Source organism: Galeopterus variegatus, unplaced genomic scaffold (assembly GCF_000696425.1).
Source record: "Galeopterus variegatus unplaced genomic scaffold, G_variegatus-3.0.2 Scaffold8136, whole genome shotgun sequence".
Taxonomy (NCBI): domain Eukaryota; kingdom Metazoa; phylum Chordata; class Mammalia; order Dermoptera; family Cynocephalidae; genus Galeopterus; species Galeopterus variegatus.
Genome location: NW_007734247.1, coordinates 77,420 through 86,300, shown reverse-complemented (window position 1 = coordinate 86,300; position 8,881 = coordinate 77,420). Strand labels below are relative to the sequence as shown.

The following is an 8,881-nucleotide window of genomic DNA, read 5'->3' as shown; positions in this document are numbered from 1 at the left end:
ATTTACTATATAAATATACATAAATACATACATCTTAAAAAGTTATACCAATGTCCAATTCTTGTAAAGTATGAGATTAATATAGGTTATATATTCATTTTTTCAATATGATCAATAACATCTATTTTGACTACTATATTAATGAGTTTTATCTGCTTTCTCATGCCTTCCTGTTATGTTAACTGAGATTTTCTTAAGATTCCATTTAAACTTTACAAAACTGTTCACAGAGTAAATCTCAGGAAATAAGTTTTACTGTTAAGTGTCAAATGGAGAGTTGGAAGGTGGCTGTCATCTCATGTCACAGTGGAAAACTACTATTTTTTTTCTAACTACTTAGCAAAATTTTATTCCATAAAAATCAACCATGTAAATTTATTTACTTGTTTATTCATGCATTTTTTTAAACAAAAAAGGACCATGAGATCCACAGAAGAAGAAAAAGAGAAACTTTATTTCTAGAGGAAGAGAGGGGAAAAAAAGGCAATCTGCTGATTAGAAAAACACTATATCTGAGAAAAACCTGAAAGTGTATGCTCTGAAGAAGGGAAGGGGGGAACCAGTTTTTATGCTTTGCAGGGTCAGCTTTATACACGTATTCAGCAGATTCGGAATTCTATGCTTATGAGGGAAGTCATGCATGTGCATAGTGAGTAAACATACATGCAACATGTGTCCCATGTTCATTTGGGGGTGAAGACTTAGTATTAAAATGAGGTAAAGTTTGGCCCCTGACATCAAGAGTTAATGATAGGGCACAGAGTGACTTACTGCGCAGTCTCTGTAGAATGGACAAAACTAGCTCAGAGATGGCAGTTCTTCTCAGAAGAAAATCCGTGAAGCAGATTCTCTGTCCAGAGCCATAGTGGGCCCTCCAAAATGAGGAGGAGTGTGTTAGTAGCTGGTACGAGCTGGACTTGTTGAAGGTCAATGTAGAATTCCCAGCTAGAGCTGATTTGGTTCTGTCTTCCAAGATCTGGTTTCTGTTTAGTTACAGGAAAGAAAAGCCTCATGGCAGTCAGTGACACACATTTTGTAAGAAGGGGAACCGTGTCTGACCCCTCATCCCTCTACGGCCATCTGGCTCTGTTTGGTGGTTTTAGAGTGTCTCTTTCAGCCACAGCGAGTCCATCTCTGTCTACCTTCTGTGGCATATTTTAACACATCCAACAAATATTTATTGATCTCTTGTGAACTAAAATGAGTATTTAAGCAAAGGAGAAACAATTGGCAATGGGTCTCAAGATTCTTATGAAAAAGGAGCTGCCAGTGAACCAAGAAAATTTGTGGAACTGATCCTTATTAACAGGTCACTAAAAAGACCAGACTACTAAATCCAATGCATCTAAAGCAACCTGCCTTGTTGGTGGGTGCTGTGAAAAATTACTGTCGCCATCACCATATTTTTAACATATTCAACATACATATGAAAAAATAAGCCAAAACCTCTTAAGCAGGGAAATATTCAAGAAGCCTTATACTGAAGTTCTAAGTATGCAGAAAAATACTGCCCATGAGATTTCAATTAATTAATTTAGAATATTGTTGAAACGAGAAAGAAATGATAAAGAAGAATTTTAAAAGTGGAAGAAAGACAGAGATGTGTATATAGTCCACCAAGAATTGCCTGGGATGCCAGTTAGTGAAGCCTACACCCAAGAGTAAATGACTCAGTTTATGTAAGTGAGAACAGAATTTTGGGTCCAGGACCTAAGCCAGAAGAGTTAATTAGCATATAAAAAAGCAAAATTCATATTGCTTCTGATAAGACTATGATTTCTGATTGATTATATCCAATAGATCAGAAGCTAAGCTGCTGAAATAAAGAAATTTTAAAAAGGCAGTATCTTTTTTCATTTTTTGTGTGATGCTCAAATCAGTATAATTGGTATATTCATCACTATACAATGTTATTGATTATTGTGGCCCTTTATAAATTCCTCCCTTCTCCCTCTCCCTTTTCCCCTTTCTCAACCCTGGCAAACTCAGTTCTATTTTCTTCTTTAAAATGTTCAGCGTATTATTGTAATTGTTGTATCTTTTTTTTCTTTTTTTGTTTGTTTACTTACTTATTTAGTTAGTTAGTTAGCTCCCACATATAAGTGAGGATGTGTGGTAATTCTTTTTCTGTGCCTGGCTTATTTCACTTAACATAAGTGAAATATGTTCACTTATTTCATCTATGTTACTGTAAATGACAGTATTTCATTCTTTTTTATGGCAAAGTAGTATTCCATCATACAAATAGGTACCACTCATCTGATGATGGGCATTTAGATTGATTCCAACTCATGGATATTGTTAGTAAAGCTGCAATAACCTGGAGTACAGATGCCCCTTCAACACGATGATTTCCATTTCTTTGGGTATATAAAATATAATTGCTGGCTCATATTGTAGTTCTATATGTAGTTGTTTGAGGAACCTCCATACCATTTTCCATAATGGCTGCACTAATTTACAGTTCCACCAACTGTGCAGGAAGGTTCCCCTTTCTCTGCATTCTCACCAGCGTTTATTATTTTCTGTCTTTTTGATGATAACCAGTCTAACTGGAGTGAGATGATATCTCAGTGTGGTTTTGATTTGCATTTCCTGGATGCTGAGTGATGTTGAGAATTATTTCATATGTCTGTTGGCAATTCGTATATTTTCCTTTGAGAAATGCCTATTCAGCTTCCTTGCCCATTTTTTAATTGGGCCACTTGTTCTTTTACTGTTAAGTTGTTTGAGTTCCTTGTATATTCTGCATATTAATCCTTTGTCGGATGCACATTTTGCAAATATTTTCTCCCACTCTGTTGGTTGTCTTTTTGCTCTGTTGTTTCTTTTACTGTGCAGAAGCTTTTTAGTTTGATATAATACCCCAAATAGCCAAAGCAATTCTAAGAAAATAAATAAATAAATAAATAAAATAAAGCCAGAAGCATAATGCTACCTGACTGTGAATTACACTACAAATCTATAGTGAACAAAATGGCATAGTACTGGTATAAAAGCAGACATGGAACAATGAAACAGAATAGAGAACCCAGAAATCACCCATATCCCTAGAGCCAATTCATTTTTGACAAAGGCACCAAGAAAACACCCTGAGGAAAAGACCTCTTGGATAAGTGGTACTGAGCGAATGTGACGTCCATATGTAGAAGAATGAAAATAGACCTATACCTCTCACCATATACCAAAATCAACTCAAAATGGATTAAATAATTAAATATATGTCCTGAAACAATAAAACTCCTAGAAGAAAACATAGGGGAAACACTTCAGAAAGTAGGACTGGCCAAAGACTTTATGAATATGACCCCAAATCACAGGCAACAAAAGGAAAAATAAACAAAAGACAGTGTCTTCAATAGGATTAAAGTTTATTTCTCTCACACATAATCTAAAGACGATTGGTCCATATCAGTGGGGTACTATGTTTCTTGTGATCATTCAAGAATACAGTTTTCTTCTGTCTTACCTATCCAGCTTCCTCTAAGATGTGGCTTTCTTCTGCACGGCCAAAAGCAGGTTAAAGCCACATGAAGGGGGAAAAGATGAAGTCCAGGGATTCTGTTGTGCCCATCACTTCCATCTGCATTTCCGTGGTCAGAACTTATTCACACGGCCACATCTCGGTCTAGATAAAAGCGACTGGGAAATGTGATTTCCATTTGCATCGACATGTGTGCAAAGGGTTTTACTGCCAAAAGAAAACAGAGAGCAGATACTAGGGACAATTAATAATGCCTGCCTCTCATATCATTCCTTGAAGCAGGATCTTGAATAGAAGTAATAATTCAACAAAGTCAGAATGGGAGAACAAGTAAATCCAAAACTTTGCTTCCAGATTTTGAAATGAACTTACATCTTGGAATCAGACAGAGAAAAAAAAGAAAGAAAGAAAGAATGAAGACACTAAATGAACATTAGAAAATTTGAAAATTCCTTTAAGTTCCCATAATTATTTGGTATAATGACTTGCTGAAATTTGGGTATATTACAATAACTGCTTTTTGAATACTTATTTTTTTCTATTTTACTTTTATTAAGCTTATCACTAGCTCCTAAATTCTAAAATGTTTTAAAAAACTTTCCAAAGGGGAAAAAAAGTCACTCTTACCTGGTGAATCAACTCCATAAAACTTGTAACACATGGTATTCATACTGAGTTCACTTTAACACGTATTTTAATATGTGTCATGCTGATCATGTATATGTAGTTAACTTTCTGGAAAAAAAGGAAAAAAGAAGGCACAGACATTATAACTGATTAGATGTTAGTGCAGTCATACAGAGCTAGTCTTTTTTGGGGGGCGGGGAGAGGCCTGCATATTATCTCTACATGAATATAAATAAACCACTTTAATTAGAGATCATTTTGTCCTTATGAAAGGGAATAACTGAAAACCTAGAGAGGAGGTTTCGTGTCTTATACTGCCAGTCTTCTGTTTGGGTGGGAATGGTAATGATGAAAGCATCATCTGCCTGGTCTCAAGCACATTCTGTTCAATTCAACAAATATTTAACTCCTGTTCTGTACATGGCATCATTATTGGTGTCATTAATTAATAATTTATGACCTCAGCTTTTGACTAAATGAAAAGAGTGATGTGAACATCCTTCAGTCTCTGGTGAAAGTAATTTTTCAGATTCAAATGTAGCAACAAATATGTTTATTTTTCCCCCTCTGGATGAAGCAACTTATCATGTAGTGTCACAGACCTAATATACGAATAAAAACAACAGCTGACTTTCATGTCACCTCCTGTTGCTCTCAAGACCAGTAGACAGGAAAAATGAAAGTTTCTGGCTAAGGAGAGGTTTTACAATGTAGAGGTTTTCCTCACTCCAAGGAGATTAGGGTTCACACAGACATCTGGGAAGGGGTGGTGTGCGTTGTTCTCAGAAAGTGGAATCCTTTTTTATCAGGCCAGAGAAAAGAAAGAAATTCTATCCATGGTCCCCACCATGTGCAGGAGAAACTTAAGTGATCAATGCATTTATCTGATTGCTCCATGCTGATCCAGAGAGAACCCACCAACATGTCCCTGCAAGTCATGGCCAGGTTCCCTTATAAGGCCAGTTGGGTTTAGTCTGATTCTTAATCAGAGAGTCCATACAGGAGGAGCTGGACTGAAGATGACCGGGTGTTTAGCATTCCGGCTGTGTAAGTACACACAGGGAGGCCAGGTATTTATGCCTGGTCCTCAAGCAAACATAACTCACCAATCTTAAGCAGAAACTATAATCATAGCTAATAATTACCCTACATGATTACTAAAAATATATCATTTGTTTCTAAGTACATGCAATAATAATGTAAAGAGTTTTCATTTATCAACTTTATATTTGAGGCACACTGGTTTTAATTATTAGGGGGAAGATCTGGAAAGCAGATACAAAAAGTCTCATTATGAAATGGCATTTGCCTGGAAGTCTCTAAGCTCCAGAGGTGATGGTACCCAAGACCCTTTACTAGAACTTAACTGAACTTAATCAAAGAGAATCTTTTACATCATATTTTATGTTAAGACTTCTTAAGTAAGCTATAAATATAAAAACCATTATTACCTAAACTTAAGAGAAGCAGCAAAATATTTACAATAATGCAATTATGCTAACAAAAAGATTTGTTTTTGTATTTTGACTTGATGTACATCTTAAATTAAAATTAGTTTACAAAACTGAAAAAGTGGAAAAGATATGCCCTGTTCACCCATCCACCCAGATCCCTCCCAAGAAGCAAAATAGTGCACATTTCCAGAGATATTCAATACATAAGCAAGTCAATCAGAGACATAAATGTTCTTGTGTACAGGTGATAGAATACTACATGCAGACAGAGGAACTGTAGAATAGGCATTGTTTAATGCCTTGCTATTTTTGTCTCTTAGTAGTCTACCTGTATATTATTCCATTGCAAACCTATCAGCATGTACTTTATCAGTCCCCTTTTGATGGACATACAGGGTATTTTCCAAATTTTCGCTAGTTCAACACAATGTTTCAATTAATAGTCTTGAGTCAATATAATTTTACTGATGTATAGTAAATAATATTAGCAAAAAATTCCTAAGAGTAGAGTGCTGGAGTAAGGAGTTTTTTACTTGGGGTTCAGTTAGTGACAATTTGTCCTTCATGGCTGTTGTAACAATTTTTACATCCTATTACAAATCAATGAGAGAAGCTCTTTTCTCACAACCCCACTAGCACAATTTGTTAGCAAACATTTTGACTGTTGCCAACCAGAGAAGTAAAGATAGCATGTTTTAAAAATACCCATGTTGATTTATTTAAATAAGAGCAAAATTGCATATCTAATGCATATGTAAGTTATTTTAATTACTTTTCTGTAAACTGTTCATAGTCTTTGTCATTTTTCTATTATACTATTATTATTTTCATTGTGTTCTATTGTATGGTAAGAGCAATCCCTTTGCCTGCAATATGAGTTGCAAATACATTTACCTTACTTTCTTGCTTTGATTTTAACCTTGTTTTTGGTTATTTAATGTGGATATTTTTACTTAAAGTAATATAATTCAAATTTTTATCCATCTTTTGCTTTATGGCTTAAGGATTTGTGTTATATTTAGAAAGACCTTCTCTAATCATGAGATTATTTTTTAACTTTGCCATGGTTACTTATGCTACTTTTATATTTTCATATATATTTTTATTCCTTAAGTACAGTCAAAATTAATTTTGAAGTAAGAGGTGTAGATGCAACTCTTATCATTTTGAGTTAGTTATCCAGTTGTTACATCATTACTATTGATAAACTATCTTGTTGAAATATCTTTACTATCTTTCCTATGTATTAAACACCTGTATGACTTGAATCTGTTTTTGGACTCATTAGTCTGTTCCACTGATCATCTGATGGCTACAAGCAAACTAGACAGTGTACTGTTAGGATTCTGTGATGTAAGGTGGTTAATAAGCTGATCTTCTATTTATGGATTAACAAAAAAGAACAAAAGTACGGGGGCAACACTTAGGGCTGCGATCCGTTGCTGGACACGGAAAAAGACAAAAAAAAAATTAAATAAATAAATAAAAATAAAAATACCCATATTGATTTATTTAAATAAGAGCAAAATTGCATATCTAATGCATATGTAAGTTATTTTAATTACTTTTCTGTAAACTGTTCATAGTCTTTGTCATTTTTCTATTATACTATTATTATTTTCATTGTGTTCTATTGTATGGTAAGAGCAATCCCTTTGCCTGCAATATGAGTTGCAAATACATTTACCTTACTTTCTTGCTTTGATTTTAACCTTGTTTTTGGTTATTTAATGTGGATATTTTTACTTAAAGTAATATAATTCAAATTTTTATCCATCTTTTGCTTTATGGGTTAAGGATTTGTGTTATATTTAGAAAGACCTTCTCTAATCATGAGATTATTTTTTAACTTTGCCATGGTTACTTATGCTACTTTTATATTTTCATATATATTTTTATTCCTTAAGTACAGTCAAAATTAATTTTGAAGTAAGAGGTGTAGAGGCAACTCTTATCATTTTGAGTTAGTTATCCAGTTGTTACATCATTACTATTGATAAACTATCTTGTTGAAATATCTTTACTATCTTTCCTATGTATTAAACACCTGTATGACTTGAATCTGTTTTTGGACTCATTAGTCTGTTCCACTGATCATCTGATGGCTACAAGCAAACTAGACAGTGTACTGTTAGGATTCTGTGATGTAAGGTGGTTAATAAGCTGATCTTCTATTTATGGATTAACAAAAAAGAACAAATATAATATGATTGCATTTGGCAAAAATGGAAACTATATTTTATGGACATGAAATCAAAATTTGCTCTCATGTAAAATGTGAAGGTTGAAGATGACAGTTATAGTCATTTTGAGCTCTAATGTTCTTTGTTTCTATAATAATTTATCAAATTATTTGGGGGCTGTTGCTTTAGAAATAAGCTTTAATTTGTCCACCAAATAGAGTTTTGTTGTATCTCAGGTATATTGAGACTAGTTTAGCTCTGTTCCACGTCTGGAAGAAACATCACTTGACCTTGCTTCTTTTACTTTTCTTTCGCACTTCAGGAAAGAAAACAACAACAACAACCCCCCCCCCCACAAAAAAAAAAAAAAAACAAATAGTGCTAGCATCCTGGTAGAAATAGCACTAGCACCCTAGTACCCATAGGGTAGGAAGAAAACTGAAGTGGACATTTGACTGTGAATGTTCCCTTCTCTGAGCAGGAAAGAAATAGGTCTCTGGAGCACTGTGAGAACATGCGTAGAGTGACCCAAAACAGGAGGAAAACAAGGCACAAGGAACTATGAGAAAGCTGAGTGCTAGGGAGATTCATTTTGGTGAAGGGAGATTAGGCCCTATGATGTGGAAAAGCAGCAGAAAATATAACCGCACGTTGATGAAGGAGGTGACAGTCAAGAAAAGAGAGAAAATGAAATATTCTTTTACTAAGGAGTTGGAGGCCACTTAAAAACTGATTCTTAAAACAGTCTGAAACACTGTGTGAAGCACTTGTACTGAGAGTGGTTTGTGTATCTGTGTGTGTGTGTATTTATGGAAAGAACTGGAGTACAAGGTAGAAGGTGGCTTCCTGTTGCCTCAAGTGTCCAGGAAGACCTAAGTGCTCTGTGCTGAAAGTATGCCTGTCAATAGAATTCACCACTGTAGGTGAGATAACTGTTTTATACATTTATAGACCTTCCAGTCTAAGAATTAAGTAAGTCAAAAAAAAAAAAAAATTTGGGGAGTAGCAACCAGTTCATGTATGTATATATTCTTGTATAGAAGCTCTATCCCTCTAATGAAAAAGGACTGTGGTATACAATTGCAGTATCTACTAACTTACACAGTAAAAATAAATATGTATATGACTTGAAA

At 34.5% G+C, this 8,881-nt stretch overlaps 1 long non-coding RNA gene across 1 annotated transcript in view; it reads right to left on the bottom strand.

The window, feature by feature from the left end:
* Positions 1-3,349: 3,349 nt before the first annotated feature.
* Positions 3,350-8,881, bottom strand: part of LOC103608201 — a 54,452-nt gene continuing 48,920 nt past the window's right edge. The window contains exons 2-3 of the long non-coding RNA XR_552023.1: positions 4,112-4,219; positions 3,350-3,691 (exon numbers count right to left, since the gene is read on the bottom strand). This is a non-coding gene — a long non-coding RNA (uncharacterized LOC103608201). The remainder of the gene's footprint in view (positions 3,692-4,111; positions 4,220-8,881) is intronic.